Source organism: Sturnira hondurensis, unplaced genomic scaffold (assembly GCF_014824575.4).
Source record: "Sturnira hondurensis isolate 20B ecotype Veracruz unplaced genomic scaffold, ASM1482457v3 Scaffold0017284, whole genome shotgun sequence".
Classification (NCBI taxonomy): Eukaryota; Metazoa; Chordata; class Mammalia; order Chiroptera; family Phyllostomidae; genus Sturnira; species Sturnira hondurensis.
In genome coordinates this window covers 37,471-56,067 of record NW_028089915.1, presented here as the reverse complement: position 1 = coordinate 56,067, position 18,597 = coordinate 37,471, and the positions used below count along the sequence as shown (strand labels likewise).

The 18,597-nt window shown below is 45.4% G+C and overlaps 1 long non-coding RNA gene across 1 annotated transcript; it reads left to right on the top strand.

Annotated features, from left to right (window-relative positions):
* Positions 1-14,057: 14,057 nt before the first annotated feature.
* Positions 14,058-14,549, top strand: LOC119001919 (uncharacterized). The gene is made up of 3 exons (XR_005069649.1): positions 14,058-14,068; positions 14,148-14,187; positions 14,399-14,549. It is a non-coding gene; the product is annotated as an uncharacterized LOC119001919 (long non-coding RNA).
* Positions 14,550-18,597: the final 4,048 nt, after the last annotated feature.

Sequence of the window (18,597 nt, the reverse complement as noted above, 5' to 3'; positions counted from 1 at the left end):
ATTCTTCACCTTTATCTGTCCTTCTACACTTTTCCCAAGGCCACCACCCCACCCCTCCATGATCCTTACCTTAGTTAGCTTTCTCTCTCCTATACTGGTAAGACCGTGATTCTCCCTATATGGCCCTACATTCTACTTTGAATCACTTTCCCTCCCTCTTAGTACTGAAAAATATTTTGTATTTTATGTACATGTGTCTTAGGTCCAGGTTGGACTGCCATTATTTAACTAGATAAAAAAATTTTAATATATATATTATGCAGTCCAATATTATTATGCTAACATGTTCAAAGTTTTAAAAATGTTAATATTTTACATTCTTTCTTTCAAAGATACATAGTGTATTTTATACTTGAGCACTTCTAATTTCACAGTCATGTTTTCAGTGTTCAGTAGCCCCAGGCAGGGTGTTTAAACAGTTTTAGGTGCTGAGAAAAGGTCACTGAGTACAAGCAGGTAAGTCTTTTCTCTGGATGTCAACAGGTTAGGAGCACCTGAGAGCCACAGTCTTGAGTTTCTGTTTTATCTCTTATTCTCCACTTTGTAACTATCACCTGGGACTGGTCCTCTGTGTTTCTATCATCTGCTTCTGTAAAAGGTGGGGATCATTTTGGCTTCCTCTCTATAGCACCAGAGGCTCTAACCTGCTATCTCAGGTTCCCCACAAATAGAAGGTGCTATATTTCCTTTTGCATAAAAGATCTTAGCCTGTATGCTCCTACATCTACTTTGCATCACTTTCTATCCTCTCATACCACCCCCAACAAGCTGTCCATGTATATTGGGAAACTCTAATTTTAATGAAATTGTCTACCCACTGCTGGAATAGGTGCCTAGAGTGGTACTGGGCTCTCTCTTACTTGAGGTGACCAAGGCTAATGTACTTTTACTGCTGAGATGATGCAAAGGGAAATTATACAGTGAGAAGTTGAGCAGGAGAACCTCAGGGAGTCAACTTCCAATTTTTGAGATTCCATGGTTCTATCAAGTACTTAGAGTGAAAATAGATTTTAGAAGGATCTGAAGAGACATAAAATGTTGTCTCTGGCCTCCAACGAGTATATATAGTTTAGTTGGAGAGATAAAACAGGCATACAGGAAATTTCCAGAAAAATTAGAAGCTGGCACAAGTGCCCTAGAGGACCTGGACAGTAGGAGAGCATGGAGCCCTGAGAGCAGCACAGTGTGGGAGCAAAAGTGAGGAGGAATTGTCCTTCCTTGTACAGAGCTGGATTCTGGTCCTTCCACATTTCTTGATGCCCAGGTTGCAGTCCTGTGACACCCAGCACTGACTAAGCACACTGCCTGTCTGACAGGCAATGCTGCTGCCTACTTGCTGCTCTTGAGTTTCCTCTGTAAGATAGAGACCCCCTGGTTTTTGCACAGCATTTTGTATGAGAGAGACAGCAGGGCATAGAGGTGAGGAACATGTATTCTGAAGCTAGATCTCCTGACTATACAACTTACCTGGAGGATGACCTTGTGCAAGTTAATTAAGCTTTCTGTGCTTCAGTTTTTTCTTCCCACAAGTAGGCATATAATAACACCTGACTTATAAAGTCCTCTTGAGGATATAGGAGTTAATAGTTGTGCTGGGAACTTGGATGAAAGCTGGGGATACAGCATTATATAAGCATTTGTAAAATTAAGTATATGATCTTTGTCACCACCCCACTTTGATTGTCCTACTTGGGGGCCTTGGTTACCTTCATGATGGGAGACCCAGAACTGGAACACAGAACTTCAAGAGAATTAGATCCTGACCTCCCTCCTTCCAGCTACTGTTCTATGAGTGTACCCAAGCCCAAGATACATACCTCATTTGTAGTGACACTACCAGAGAGAGGCAGACATAAGTAGAGAGACACAGGGTAAGACATAAAGGGACTTTGAGAAATGTATAGAAAAGAATACAGGTCTTGTAGGCAGACCCTGAGATGCTCAAAGGAGCAACAGACAGAGAGGGATGGATGTAAGTGATGGAGTCACTGGCTTGTGTTTCTTCATTTTTAGAGTCATAGAGTCAGAGCTTAGAGGGATGCCAGGGGTCTTTTTGTCTGGTTCCCTTACTTTGTAGGTGAAGAAACTGAGCCTGAGTGGGGGACAGGTGACTTAAGACCGCACAGCTGGATTATGCTACTGGCTTTGTCCTAAAAAATATCATACATTGATGACATTTATTTTAGAAGGCCCCTCCAAGAAGTGACCCAGGATTCCCTCTTGCTGTCTTACACCTACAGACTTTCCAGGATGCCTTTGCACTGGAAACTAGCAGCCCAGGGGCTGCAGGAACAGGGCCTCAGAGGAGAGACCATCTTTAACCTACAGAAATCATGTGAGACTGCCTACCCTGCTGTATGTGAGCCTTGGCTGTGGGAAGTTGCTATTCGGGGCTTTTGGGAGTACCTGGTGCAAACCCAGGGTCTATGGGGGATTGATGATTTCACTTATAAACTAGGAATGGGGTTTCCTTCTGGGTGAGTGCTAGCTGTGTAATGGTGGCCAAGTCACTCAACTTCCCTGAGCCTTAATTTTTCCATCTATCAAGTAGAGATCCTTTCTTCCTAGGAGTGTCTCAATAATGAGACATAGTGAGAATGTGTGGCTTATATGTTGCTGTGAAAAGGGACTAGCATTGTACCCCCCACTCCAATCTCCCACTCTCTCCTTCCACCCCTCTTGTTGCCCTGGCCCTCCCAGGGTCTTCTTACTTTCAGCTGTGAATGCTTCCTTGGCTTGAAGTTTGGACATTGATTGTGCCTCCTGGGAAAAGTCACCTTTGCTATTTTGGAAAGATGCATATTCTTGATCCTCTTTTTCAGGAGGATGAGGATCAAATTGCTTGGTTAAAATTGCTTGATCCTCATGCAGTTTTCTTCTTTGCACCCTTTACTGAGTCCCAGCCAGTACCGCTCTGGGTCCCCCATAGGCAGAAGCTTTCAGAGGGCTTTTAGCCTTCAGCAGAAAGCCTCCCCAGACTCAAAAAAAGTAGTGGTTAAACCCACCACTGCCTAGCTTGCCACCCTGGAATTAGGGGGAGGCTCTGGTCCTCCCTTGCTGCCCTGGGTGGAGGGCATTGCTGGATCTTCCAGGTTGAGCAGCAGCAACAAGAAAGCTGATCACTCCTCCCTCCCAATTTAGCCCAGCCAACTGCAGTTCTAGACGTGTGGTTGAGCATTCAGCAGGCTATGGAGCCTGAAGCTGTCAGACTACAGATTCTCATTCTGCCTTCTGAGGTGTTGAGGAAACATGAGAAGCACCATATGTTCACAGCATGGTGATACACTATGTAGTTCTGCCATAAGCCATCCTTGGTATACTCTAGACTTCACACCCTGGGGGCAGGTACCCACCTTCCAGGTGAGAGGACATGATGCCTGCAGGGCAGCCAGAGATGGTCAGGGGAACATAAATGTTTCCTGTCACTGGCTCCAGGAGCATGGGCTCAACTTGGCCCTGGTAGGGAAGGCAGCAGGGCACTTCCCCTTTCATGGCAGGGGACTTGATGAGCTGCTGAACATCTGCAGAGCTAAGCAGCTATTGAGTTCATTTATCTAAGCCATTTATTAAGGAGGCTGACTTGGCATGGTTGTGGCCAGGAGAGGAAGATAGGGGGATGGAGGAAATGACCCATCAAGGTGCCTCTTCATGTAAGGTGCCCACTGTAGATGTGAAGTGTTCTGGGACAGGCAGCAAAGCATTCTCCTAAGATGTCTGTGAGCTGAACATGGTTCTGAAGTAAATGAATGCAGATTTATGCTCCACCACTAATTCAATAAACACAACAGCTCCTGCCCTCCTGCATGCAAGCTGACAGATGGCTGCAAAGCCCCACAGCCCATATGTGATGCTAAGGGCTAGCACGGGTTGAATCATGGTTCTGGAGACCCCAAATGAAAGGAGCACTTGAAGGACTAGGAACCGGGGGAAAGGCTAAAAAAATTTACCTGGCCCTTGCCTCCAGATGTTCATGTATTCTGCCACACAGGCACATGCCAGCTGGGACTCTGGTACCCCACTGCCTCTTGTTCACTTTAGCTTCAGTGTTTGTGAAATGGGGTTGTGGGACAGCATGGCTTTTAGAGTCCCTTCTACTTTGATAACATGGGTGTCCTGTTGCCTACCCATCTCTCTCCCCACTCCTACAGACTCTTCTCAGTTCTGGTTGGGCAGGATAGTGACTCCCAAAATATCCTGGATTATCCCATTTTCTGTAGAGTACCCAGAGCTTCTGCTTTGGAAGCAGATACTGAGCAGTTCCTCTTGTAGAGTCAAACTCTATCCTAATTTACCATCCTCTTCTCTGGGATGAAGGAGAGGCAGTGTGACCAGGGGTCCTGAAGCACCCATCACTCTGCTCCTAAGCTACTGCTGGCTCAGAGAATCTGACATGTTCACATTCTATTCCATCCCTGGAATAGAATGTTATCTGTTATTTTACAGATAAAGCTGTGCATGCCAGAGAAGGGAGGCCCTAAAGCTGTCACAGAGTGACACAAATGGCTCATAAAACAGGACTCCTGGGTCTGAGAATGGTACACTTGCACACCCAGGCTTCCCCCTTCACCTCCCATCCTGGAAGGGACACAGTCTCAGTAGGGGCTCTCAGTGCAACTCTGCTTCTTACCAAAACAGGGAGGTGGTAGACAGCAGGGGCAGCAGCAGTTTGTCTCCCATTTCAGTGGGCAGCATTGACCCTTTATATCCTGTTCTGCTCAGTTTCCTAGGTGCTTACTATTCTCCACCCCTAGATGGCACTGGCCTATAGATCTCTGCCTTTCACTCAAGGTGCCCATAGGCTCCCCCAAGCTGGCTATCAAAAAAGCCTGTAGGAAAAAAGCAGGATATGAATGCTACTGGTAGGAATTCTAGCTCAGTAAAGGCCTGGTGTGGAGGCAGCACTTTGGGTCAGGAACCTGACTTCTGGATGCTTCTGGGGCATCATGGGTGTGGGACAGCATGCTCAGGAAGGCTGCTCCTATTCCCCTGCCAGACTCCCCTCTACCACCTCAATAGCTTCAAATGCCATAGCTGCTGCCCTCCAGGGTCCCTGGCCTGCCACAACTGATTGCAGTGTGTGTGTGTGCAACCTTTTTAATAGTGCTTCTCTACCCAGGCTGCTTGAGCCTACCCAGGGGTGGGCTCTGCTCTTGATTGCTGGGGTAAAAATACTGGCATTGTTTTGAATGAGAGCAGGGAGCTTGTCTTCCCCTTTCCCCAGCACCTTGGCCAGCATCTTTGCTGCCTTTCTGCAGAGTGGTTTGAGGAGGACCCTGGAGGGTAGGAGCAGAGAAGCCCCGTTACTCCCATGACCCCCTGCAAGCATCTAGGTATTTTGGAAACTGGTGACACCTGGGGACTTTCTGAATATTTTGAGTTGTTGGTATTTTGTGTTGTGTAGACACAGTCTCATGGTGTTTTGTGACTCTAGGTATGTGACTTGCTGGACCTCTCCTAGGAAGGAAAACTAGCTCCCCATATTTAATCATGGTCACTGGACTATAGCTCTCTGAGGACAGGGGTTGTATTGGTTTCAAGCGTTTACCCAGTTCAGGGCCTGGCATGTAGAAAGGTATCAACAAACGTTTGTAGAATGAGGTGATTAATAATTCAAAATCCTCTTTTTTTCTGCCTTATTATTCAGATCAACTTTCTTTCCTTGCTCATCAACACATAGTCCTAAAATAGTTGCTCCTATCTCTCCTAAGCCTACTCTGACTGCCTGACCTCCAGCTCCAACTCTAGCCCCAGAGTGACTCCTAGGCTCTGAAGCCCTTAGGGCTAAAATATTAAGAAAGAGTATATGATTGGCCATTGGTCGGCCAATGGCTTGTCTCCTGCTGGGTCAGGTGTCCACTTTTGATCTAATTGTATAAAGGAAACCAGCAGGAAGGGGTAGGTGGTATCTGGTGCTGCCTTCTCAGGATAGTGAGTGAGCAGGTTTGTTAGAAGGGAAAGCTAATCAAGGCAGGCTTCACCATGGTAACCTGAGTTTTGCCTGTAGGCCAGCCAAAATGCAGTGGAAGGCACTTTACTTTTAAGACCTGTGAGTATTTTCAAGGGTGTACCCAACCATGTTTATATAACCTCTGCAAGGCGGAGATGGGGTTCTCCTCTCCTCAGCTGCAGAAAGGGCAGCATGGGGCCAGCAGTGGGCAGCACCTTGTCAACTGATGGATGCTAGAGCCAATTCATTTCCAACAAGAATCTTCAATTTGGGGAGCAGTGAAGAAGAAAATTTTTTCAGTGTAAACAGCTCAGTCATGATGCAACATAATGTGGAATAGTATGGCTATAGGGCAGCTCAATAGTGTTATAGCTCAATTATAAAATAATAGGGCTGTGAGGCAGCCCAGGGGCAAGGCAGCTCTGTTTGCTCTGTTCTCATTGTCTGGTTTACCTTGCCTCACCTGCTCTGTTGTGCTATGCTCTGGTCAGGTGAGAATGTGTAAACAGTCTTCAGTTTTGGTTAGAAAGGGAAAATGCACTCCCTGAGTCAAAGGGAAGCCAATTTATATAAACAGATGTCCCTGCATCTGGTCCATAATTGGTCCATCCTCATGCAAATGGGGGATCCAAATCCTCACAGTTTGATTGGTCCAGAAAGCACTTTCAGTTGATCGAAGTGGAGCCACTCTGATTCATTGGTGAAAGTTGTTAATGGAGATATAGCTCAGATCAAATGGGGAAAGTCTCATTGATATTGGTTGAAATAAGATTCCAGGGCTCAGATGGCAGAAATAAAGCACAGGCAGATGATGCAGCATGGAGGAGGAGGCCTGAGGGATGAGGATGGCTTTTACAAAATGTCTTTTTTTAGAAATGGCTGGTGGGCTCTGCTTTTAAATTTGAGCTTGGTTAGCCACCAGGAGCCCTTCATGGCAGACATCTTCTTATTTGGGGTGAAAAATCACAACTTCTCCTTTCCCCATGTACTCAGGCTCGAGTAAAGGCAGCCTCCCTGATGCCCTAGCAGCTTTCCCCTTCCTTCATCTCATCTACTGCCTTATGGCACCTGCTCCCTATAATCTAGGGTAACCCAAGTTGTTGCATCAACAAGAAAAGGAATCTCCACCCTGGTGAACACCTAAGACTCTGCCCCTCGTATGTAACAGGCTCAAACAGACCAAAATATTATGGCTCAAGAAGAACAGCTCAAAGCCCCAGAGCCACTACTTCTAAGTGACCAAGAGATAATCAACCTAACAGATGCACAGTTCAAAATACTGGTGATCAGGATGCTCACAGAACTGGTTGATTTTAGTCACAAATTAGAGGAACAAATGAAGGCTAAACTAATTGAAATGAAAGGAAATGCACAGAAAACCAACAGTGATGGAAAGGAAACTGGGACTGAAATCAAGGGAGTGGATCAGAAGGAAGAAAAAAATGACCAAACAGAAAAGAATGAAGAAACAAGAATTCAAAAAATGAGGAGACGCTTAGGAACCTCCAGGACATCTTTAAACATTCCAACATCTGAATTATAGGGGTACCAGAAAGGGAAGAGGAAGAGCAACAAGTGGAAAACTTATTTGAACAAATAATGAAGGAGAACTTCCCCAATCTGGCAAAGGAAATAGACTTCCAGGAAATCCAGAAAGCTCAGAGAGTCGCAAGTTAGATCCAAGAAGGAACACACCAAGGCACATCATAATTACATTAGCCAAGATTAAAATGAAGGAGAGAATTCCAGAAGCAGCAAGAGATAAGGGGACAGTCACCTACAAAGGAGTGCCCATCAGACTGTCAGCTGATTTCTCAAAAGAGACCTCACAGGCAAGAGAGGGCTGGAAAGAAGTATTCCAAGTCATGAAATCCAAAGACCTACAGCCAAGATTGCTCTATCTAGCAAAGCTTTCATTTAAAATGGAAGGGCAGATAAAGTACTTCTCAGATAAGGTCAAATTCAAGGAGTTCATCATCACCAAGCCCTTATTATATGAAATGTTAAAGGGACTTATCTAAGAAAAAGAAAATAAAAATATGAACAGTGAAAGGACAGCAAACTCACAGTTATTAACAACCACACCTAAAACAAAAGCAAACTAAGAGGACAGCTAGATCAGGAGAGGAACCATAGCAATGGAGATCACATGGAGGGATAGCAACAGGGGAGTCGGAGGAGGAGAAGTGGGGAGGAGGTACAGAGAATAAGTAGCATAGACGGTAGGTAGAAAATAGGGGGAGGGCAACAATAGTAGGGGAAATATAGAATCTAAAGAACTTGTGACACATGGACATAAACTAAAGGGGGGAATGATGGGGGAGGAGTGTGCAGGGTGGAGGAGAATGAAGGGGGGAAATGGGACAACTATAATGGCATAATCAATAAAATATATTAAAAAGGAAAAAAAGAAAAAGAATCAGGGACTCTGTTTTGTGAAATGGGGCCTCTGGTTCTGCTTCGGAGGGCTTGGTGTCCTGACCTGGAAATTGTCTCCTGGGCCTGCTATGAGCATACTCTGACTATCTGAGTGTGTTGAATCATTTGTGATGGTTTAAAATTTGTCCACAAATTCTTTGATGCTCCCTTTAAAAGGTAGAACCAAATTCTCTTCCCTTGAGTGACTTAGAGGTTTGCTTCTAACAAAGAATAAGGCAGAAATGAGTGTGTGACTCTTGAGACTAGGTCATAAAAATATTGTGCATTTCTTTTGGCTCTGGGGAAGCAGCTACTATGTCATAAAGATACTCAAACAGTCCTATAGGAGGCTCATGTGAGGAGGAACTGAGGCCTCCTGCACGTAGCCACATGAGTGATCTACCTTGCAAGTGGGTCTCCAGTTCTAGTCAAGCTTTCAGATGTCTGTGCCCCAGCCATCATCTTAACCATAACCACGTGAAGGAAGAATCAACCACTCCACCAAGCTTTTCTTAAATTCCTGATGCACATAAACTCTGACATAATAAATATTTCTCTATTTAAGCCACTACATTTTGGGACTTTTTGTTGCACAGAAATAGATAACTAACATATTCAGTATGCATTTGTCTCTCTCAGGTATTTAACATTTTGCAGGAAGGATTTTAATTTCTGCTATGGGAAGAGCCAATGCCCAATACCCTTGGGTTCTCCCACAATTCATATGTTTTATAAGAACCTTCCACCAAGGAGGCTGGGAGGAGGGTCTAATGTTTTCCCTCAAGTTGGTGTTCTCCTCCTCCTTCTCCTCCTCTTTACTCCTGTGAACTTCCCTTCCAAACTTATTTGGGGAAAAATTCTTTATCCCAACCCGTATGCCAGCTGCATCCTCATCCCTACCTCCCAAGCAAGTGCATTGTCCAAAGACCTTCAGCTGTGTACACCCCAAACCCTTTCCTTCAATTGGAAGAAAAAGGCCTCAGCTCTTAAAATCCACACAAAGACTTTGAAGTCTTTGGACTGTTGGGTTCATACTGAACCCAATGTACCCCAGGAGGCAAAGATTTTCATGGAAAAGTGGAAGTCCAGTGGGGAAAAATTCATGCTAGAAACCAGAGGTGGCAAACTGACTCAGACTCTCAGGAACAATACTCCAAGCCCCACATAAAGGAGAAAAGCTTATACTGGCCAAGATGGCCAAAGTTTATACTGGCCAAGTACATAGAAATGCTTCTTCTCTTCCTTGCACAACCAAGTGAAGGATAACAACCATTTTAAAAACAAAAAACAACCAGAACTGCCAGAAAACGAAACTGTATGGATCTGACAACCAAGGAGTTAAAGAAGAAACATCCATCTAGACTGGTAGGAGGGGTGGAGACCAGCAGTCAAGATGAAGAGGATGCATGGCAAGGCAGTAGCTGGTGGACCAGGTAGGTGAGGTGGCAGCTGGCAGACTGAGTGGTCCCACATTTGCATGCAGGAAAATTCAGTTTTTCAGAAAATTCAGTTTTTCTTCAGGAAAAACTGAAGATTGATATAGGGTTCCAGCAGAGGAAAATAAAGCCTCAAGGCCTCTGGCTATAAAAACCTTTGTGGGTTGTGACAGCGGAAGAAACTGCCAGTATTACAGGAGAGTCTGTTGGAGGGACCCATGGGGTTCTAGAATGTGTGCACGCCCACCCACCCAGGAACTAGAGCCAGAAGTTTGCAACTCCCTTGTGGGTAGCGGAGGAAGTGACTGAAAGCAGGATGAGAGCCAAATAAGTGGCATTGTTCCCTCTCTGACTCCTCCCCCACCTGCAGCACCACAATGCAGTGAAGTGAATGGTGCTGTGGGTGAATACCTAAGGCTCCAGCCCTTGCAACATGACAAGCACACTGAGACAAAGAAATATGGCCCAAATGAAAGAAAAGATCAAAATTTCAGAAGAAGAACTAAGCAATGAGAAGATAAGCAAACTATCAGATGGAGAGTTCAAAACACTAGTAATCAGGATGCTCACAGAAATGATTGCATACTGACACAAAATAGAGGGAGAAGTGAAGTGTTTGTATAACAAAGTGAAATAAAGAAAAATATATAGGGGATGAGCAGTGAAGGGAAGAAAAATGGAACTCAAACCAATAATTTGGAACAGAAGGAAGAAATAAACATTCAACCAGAACAGAATGAAGAAACAAGAATTTAAAAAAAATGAGGAGAAGCTTAGGAACATCTGGGGCAACTTTAAACATTCCAACATCCAAATCATATAGGGATGCCAGAAGGAGAAGAGGAAGAGTAGGAAATTGGTAACATGTATTTGAACAAATAATGAAGGAAAACTTCCTCAATCTGGTGAAAGAAATGAACATGGAAGTCCAGGAAGCTCAGAGTCCCAAAGAACTTGAACCCAAGGAGGAAAACAACAAGACACATCATAATTAAATTGCCCAAGATTAAAAGTAAGGAGAGAATCTTGAAAGCAACAAGAGGAAAGGAGAGTGTTACCTACAAGGGAGTTCCCATAAGACTATCAGCTGCTTTCTTAAAAGAAACCTTACAGACAAGAAGGGGCTGGAAAGAAGTATTTGAAGTCATGAAAGGCAAGGACCTGCATCAAGACTTCTCTATCCAGAAAAGCTTTCATTTAGAATGGAAGGGTAGATAAAGTGCTTCCCAGATAAAGTTAAGGGAGTTCATCATCACCAAGTCTTCATTATGGTGCTTATCTAAGAAAGGATCAAACTATGAACAGTAAAATGACAATAAACTCACAACCACCAACAACTAAACATTAAAAACAAAAATAAAAACAAACTAAGCGAACTATTAGAACAGGAACAGTTTCATAGAAATGGAGATCACATGGAAGGTTACCAGTGGGGAAGGGAACAGGGGAGAATGGGGGAAAAGGTACAGGAAATAAGAAACATAAATGTCCAAAATAGGGGGAGGTTAAGAATAGTATAGAAAATGGGGAAGCCAAAGAACTTATACATATATGACCCAAGGACACAAACTATGGGGGGTTGAGGGGGAATGCTAGAGAGAGGGAGTGCAGGTGGAGGGGGATAAAGAGAAAAAAAACAAAAGAAAACAAAACAAAAAGAGGAGAAAAATTTATAGAACCGGAGAGGTAGATCTGGTCTGTGTTGAAAGTCAGATTTGGTACAGATAAACTCTGGGTGATGACCAGAGGGAGGCCCACATCCATTAGCACTTGTAGTCCTGCAAAGCCTGTGGATCATTTCCCCATCTGGCAGAGAGCCTGCCTTTCCCCTCCAGGTTTCTTATTTACGGACAGGGGGATTGTTTCAGTGAGTCAGGCCCCCCAATCTAGAACCAAGAGGTTCATGCTACATGAGTCTGCCCTTTATACACAAAATCTACCTGTACGTGGACTCTCCCCTGTTGACAATCTGCTCCTGTGTTCACCCTCTCTCTACTTTGTGGGCCTGACTTCTATATATGTGAAAAAGGATTTCTGATAATTTTCTCTAGGTGTTCTTTGTTCAGAAACATCAACTGATCGTCACTGGTGTCAATTCAACATCAACAGAAATCCCCAGTTTAGGATGTAGTGAAGAAGGAAATTTTATTCAGTGAAAAATACTTTAGCCCTGGCTGGTGTAGCTCAGTGGATTGAGCGCGGGCCTGCAAACCACAGGATTGCAGTTTGATTCCCAGTCAGGGCACATGCCTGGGTTGCAGGCCAGTTCCCAGCAGGGGACACACAATACATTGTGTGTCCCCAACAGAGACAATCATACATTGATATTTCTCTCCCTCTCTCCTTCCCTTCCCCTCCGAAGGTAAATAAATAAAAAAATTTAAAAAATACTTTAATTGTGATACAGTATGGCTATGAAAATAGCACTGCTGTGAGGTGTCCCTGGGGCAGGCCCCTGTCTCACCAGAGAGCTGTGCTAGCCATTCTCTGATGGTCTGCTTTGAGCTGTGCCGGTCTGAAATGCACTGTTTGATGGAAAGAAAGTGAACATTTTGTTAGAGGGGAGGTGGCTTATATGGTTCCTGCCCCTGGTCCCTGACTGGTCCATCCTCATGCAAATGAGGACTCCAAATCTTCATAGTTTGATTGGTCCAAAAGGCACTGTCCTGATTAGAACAGAGCTGCTTTGATTGATTGGTTAGAGGGAGCTGCACAGTTCTGACTGAATTAGAAAAGCCTCAGTTCTATTGGTTGAAATAGATCCAAGAAACATTTATAAAGACAGCAGGAACACAGTACAGGCAGGCAGTTTGATGCTAAGGCACGCAGTTCAGCATCAGCTTTTCTGTGAAGTGTAGTTTGCATTCAAGGCCCCTGTGTAGAAATGGCTGCTAGGCTCTGGTTTTTAAAATTTGAGTCCAGTTAGCCATCAGGAGCCCTTCTTAGCAAGTGTTTTTTCCCCCTCCACCCTACTCAGCATTCACAGGTCTAAGGTGCCTTTGCATCCAGCTTCATCCTTGTTCTTTGGGCGTGGGTCAGCGAGTCCATATCCCCTGACCTGGGTCATTCTGCTCCTTTGCCTTTTGAAAAAGAAGGTTCCTTTGCTTTTGCATTATTTCTTTGAGAGAGAAACCATTCTCTTTTCAAGGTGTTCTTCTCTCCTAGTCTCAGAGCTACACTTAGCCTCTGGGGTGGGATAGGATGGCCACTGCTTGGGGAGCTTGGTGATGGGGAAAAAGAGGGGTGGACTTCATGCCTTTTCTCTGAATGTAAGAAACCCCTCTCATTATTTATTTCTCACTAGTCCAGACAAATGTTTTTCCCTGGATCTGGGAGCACCTAATTGCCATCCCTGCTCACAGAAGCTGGAACACTTGTCCCTACACAATGGAAAGGTCAAGAAGCTGCTAACTTGCATTTCCCCTCCCCTAGCCATGAGTCAGAAGATGAGTCACTTTCTTTGCTCTCCTACCTTTCCTGCCTCCCTCCCTTTCTCTCCCAAGTCATTGGATATGGATGCCTTGGCCTCTTTGCAAGGGTGGGGTCCCAATTTCCTCAGAAGGACCTGCAGGTCCTATACCAGGACTGCAAAATGTGGAGCTCAGCCTTCTTCATTTAATCTCCTGAAATGCCTAGCAGCTCTTATGATTCAGGCACACAGAAGATGAAGGGCATGATTCCTGCACTCATAGGGCCTAGAGTGGAGTGGAGGAAATATCGAACACAAAATTATACAACATATGCATTATCATATTTGATTAACACCATGGTGTGTGTTATACAGAAAAAGTATAGGGAGCTTTGAGAAGGCATGAGAAGCATTGTTACCAAACAAGGGGTCCGAGAGGGGTGCAATACTTGGCCCACCGAAGCATGCCAAAAACTGCTATAGAAAACAGGGGCCCCTCCCAAGGACAGTATACTAATATCTATTGGGCACTTCTGTCTGCCACCAATTGGAAAGACATCTCTCAATGCCAGAGATTTGTGAAAAGGAAACAAAATGTTTATTTAATGCTATTCAGGCCTAATGCCTTCCTTAAAATATCAAAGCCCTTTAGGGTATACACCTACACCTATGATACAGGGTGCAGCCAAGGGGGGGCCCAGAAAAGATTTGGAATGGTGTCCAGACTCAAAGTGTACAGAAATATTGGAGGAAATATTAGGATGTCCTCACCCCCCCCCCCCCCCCCCCCCCCCCCCCCCCGCGGCGGGGGGGGGCGGGGGGGGGCGCCGCGGGGGGGGTGGTTGCTGGTGACAGAGGGTAGGCCAGCTCCCTCCTCCTGGCCCTTCTTAAGGACCAAACGCCCCTTCTCTGACCCTGCCCCTCTCTCTGTCCTTAGGTCAAGATAAAATGGATTTCAAAAAGATGTTGAAGAAGAGGTGAGGCTGGAAGGAGGCGCCTCTGCCCAGAGGCTGTCCCCCCACCCTCCAGGCTAGAGCATCCTGAAGGCCTCTCAAGAGGGTTCTGATTTAATGGACCAGGCTGCAAGAAACCAGGGAGCGGGGCGCGGGGTATCTGAAGGTTAGGAGAGGCTTCCTCTGTCTTCAGAGGGAGTTGCTGAGTCCAAGCTTGGCACCTACCTCCTCCCAGGGCTCCCCCTGCTCCCAAGAAAAAGCAGAAGAAGGTGACAGATGAGAAGGAGATGCTGGAGATTTTGTCCAAGGTGCCCAAGAAGGACTTTGAGAAGGTCTGCATGGAGTACGGTTTCACTGACTTCCGAGGGCTGCTCAAGAAGCTCAAAGGGNTTGGAGATCCTGCCTGGACAGGCAGGCGACACAGCTCACGTGCCAGCGGCCTGGGAGAAAAACGGACGTGTGCTCTTTTCCTGATTTACGGTACCCGGAGTTGGGACAGTGGGAGAAGGGAGCGCTGTGTGTGTGTGTGTAGGTGTATATCCTTAAAGACTTTAATATTTTAAGGAAGGCATTAGGCCTAAATAGCATTAAATAAACATTTTGTTTCCTTTTCACAAATCTCTGGCATTGAGAGATGTGTTTCCAATTGGCGGCGGACAGAAGAACCCTATAGATATTAGAGTATCGTCCTTGGGAGGGGCCCCTGTTTTCTGTAGCAGTTTTTGGCATCCCTCGGTGGGCCAAGTATTGCCCCCCCTCGGACCCTTGTTCGGTAATACCTACACACACACACACACACACACACACACACACACACAGAGCGCTCCCTTCTCCCACTGTCCCAACTCCAGGTACTGTAAATCAGAAAAAGAGTATACATCCACTTTTCAGGTTGCTGGCACTGTGGGCTGTGTCGCCTGTCCAGGCAGGATCTCCAATTAACCCAAAGTCATGCAGCACCTTCCACTGGCAAGAGTTCTTTGTACCAAGTTCCAGTCAAAGTCTCTCCTGCTTTCCAGGCCACTTGGCCAAAGGGAGCACCCCAAAGCTGCGTGGGCCTCTTCTACCAAAGCTGCAGGGGTCCGCACTCCACCAAAAGTGCGTGTCTTTCTTCTTCACCTGGCTGCAGGGATCTCCATTCTGGCAAAGCTGCGTGGTCTTCCCTTTTCACCTGGCAAGAGGAGGTCTTAACTCTGTTGAAACTGTGTGGCTCTCTCCTTTCACCTGGGCAAGAGGAGTTCCTCACTCTTCCCCAAAACTACATGACTTTCTCTCCCTAAGGGCTGCTGCGTCTGGGTTTAAATCCCCACACCCATCTCCCATTTTCGACTCCTCCCACAATCCGTTACACCTGCCAGTATTTCTGTATTATTACAAGGTTACTGGGCTGCCATCATTAGTCTGGGCAGGTATGGCCCCATGGCATGGAGCCAGTCAACTTCAAGCTCTGATGCAGGCCCTGTAACTTGGGGCACCTGCCCCAAGAGCATGGCCACAGCTATTTAACATATCTATGAAACCAGTTAAAGGTTATAGATATGTTAAATGACCATTCCAGAGGTTAGCTGTGAAACTGTCGCTATGCAAAACAGCTCTCAATGGCCCTGCTCCATTTGTCCCTCCCCCCTGGGCGGGGAGGACATCTTAATATTTCCTGGACACCCTGAGCTCTGGACCCCATTCCATATTCTTTTCTGGGGACCCCCTCCTGGCTGCACCCTGTTACAGCATGACATGTAGACAGGGTGTAGGATGGTTGGAAAGTTAATTGAGGAGTGAATATGAAGATGAGACTTGCAGAAACAAAGAGTGGGAAAAGCATTCCAGGGACAGAAATCAGCACATGAAGAGAGGTCCTGTGGTCAGAAGAAGCTGGGAAGTTTAAAGAAACAACAAGAAAGGTGTTGTTGGCATGCAGTAAGCAAGGGGAAAGAGGAAAGATAGGGCTGAAAAGAAAGGAGGTGACTGGGCCTGGGCAGGGAGTGGTCAGGCTAAAAATTTCAAAATTCATCATGACAACCAGTTTTGCAGTTTTTTACAGTGTTAAAGATGTACTTATTTTTATCCAGCAATTCTATTCCAATTGACATATTTACCCCAAATAAATAAAAATCTATCTCTATAAAACAACTTTTATGAAATATCCATAGTAGCTTTATTCATAATGCCCTTAAAGTGAAAACAACCCAAATATCCATGAACTGGTAGATGAATAAACAAATACATGGTGGTACAGTCATAAAATGGACTACTATAAAGCATGAAAGGAACAAAATACTAATATATGCATATGTGACTTATGCATGATATGCCCTGAAATGTGGGTGAATTCCAGAAATATTATTTCAAATGAAAGAAGCCAGACACTAAAAAGTACATAATACATGATTTCATTTATAACAAACTAGAAAAGGCAAGAATAATTTACTGTGATGGAAATCAGATCAGTGATTACTTGGGGTGGGAGTGTGGGGTGTTGACTGAATAGGGAGGAATATGTAAATCATGTCAATAAAGTTGATTGTTGAAAAAAAACATTTTTTAAATTCTGACATGAGTATAGTTTCTATTACCCAAATAAAGAGATATACCATTTGCAAAATAAGAACAATAAGCTAAACAAAAAAATCCCAAAACTTAAAAATGGACTATGATTAGATTTGTGGGTTTTTTTAAGCCCTCTGGCTTCTGTATGAAGACAGAATTGAAAGGGAGCATGTATGACCCTGGCTGGCATAGCTCAGTGGATTGAGCACAGGCCTGCGAACCAGAGGATCACGGTTCGATTCCCAGTCAGGGCACATTCCTGGGTTGCAGGCCAGTTCCCTGCAGGCCAACTCCCAGCAGGGGATGCGCAAAAGGCAACCATACATTGATGTCCCTCCACCTCTCTCCTTTCCCTCTAAAGATAAATAAATAAATAAATCTTAAAAAAAAAAAGAAAGGGAGCATGTATGGAAGCAGGAATTTAGGCAAGCCAGGATGTTGGTGGCTATGGAGGTCTGCGTCCAATCCCCTAGGTTGGGGCTTGGACTTTCTCCTCAAGGTCAATAGATTGTGTTTGGCCTCAGTTGGGCATGGCCTTGAGATAGAGACTGTGGTTCCAGGTGAGAAGACTAGCATTATCTGAGGTGCACACTTGGGGGTAGGCACTCTCTCATAGCCCCCTTCCCTGGCATACAAGTGAGGTGAGTCACCTCATAGTCACACCATCTTCACACACTCATAGACACTAAGGTGTTGTATTTCCTCTTATTCTCACATTCATGTTAAATCACATTCAGACTCACACTCACTGATTCCCAAATCCCCTGCAGATCTCAGGCCATGTTCCATAAAGCTTTCACAGCTTGGAGGACTCCAGTTTTAATCCTGCTTCCTTTATCTATCAATTGAGTGACTTCTGCCCGGCAGCAGCCCCTGAGCCTCATTTATCTGATCTGTAAACTGGCAACAACATTGGTGCCTGCCTCCCACGTGGCTGTGAAAACCTGCCAAAATAAAGAATGGAGGGGTTTTGCACTGTCCCCATGCATCCTAAATGCTTTAGTGATAATGATTTAGGTTTCACATTTCCTCTCACTTTCATTCAACACTCCAAAATTAGCAGGAGGTGCAGCAGGAAAGGGTGATTCATTTCTCTGTGGAACTGTTCATTAGCTTGGTGCATCCCTTTATTATCCTGGGGTCTCAGCTCCCCTTCTGTTGCCTCTCTCCTGGACCTGCTCAGGAGCCTAATCTCACCTTGGTGGAGTGCATATCACAGGTTCTCCATCCTGTGTCCCTGCAGGCTGGTAAGCTTGGGCATGCAGAGCATGCAGCCTTCACTCCTTGCGGGTCTGGCTCCCTCTCTCAGCCCAACCTGCAGCCCAACCTGGACCCCAGGAGCCAGAACCACTCCCAGCCTTCCTGGGAGACTGAGGTAATTGATTCAATTAATCAGCTCAATTAGCACTTTCTGGTTGAGCGATCAGCTCAGAGCCTGTCTAGCCTCTGTCAAGTGGGCTCAGCCTGTGCGCCAGCCTCCTGCTAGGTCCTTGCCCTTGACTTGCTGGGAGTGGAAGTCCAGCAGTCAATAGCAGGGCATCTGGGCCTCTGCCTTTGGAAAGTGTTCCCACCACTGCTTGCCATATACCTCCACCCTCTTTTCTGCAACTTGCTGCCTCACCCCTCCTTCCTACTCTGGCTCAGATCCAAATCTTACTGGCAGCCTGCAATGAGGAGTCCCCAGGCTCTGTTCATTCTTGTGTTGGTCCCTCATGCTCATCCAGAGGTCAGCTGTAGTAGGAAAGGTGGCTGGTTTTCTCGTGTCTACTGTCATCTCCAGATGGATTTACAGAATCCTTTTGTAGTCTTTATCTTTGTTTGGGTCCCCAAACAATCCTTTGTAAAAAGTGTTGTTTATATCTTTATTTTACAGATGGGGAAAGTGAG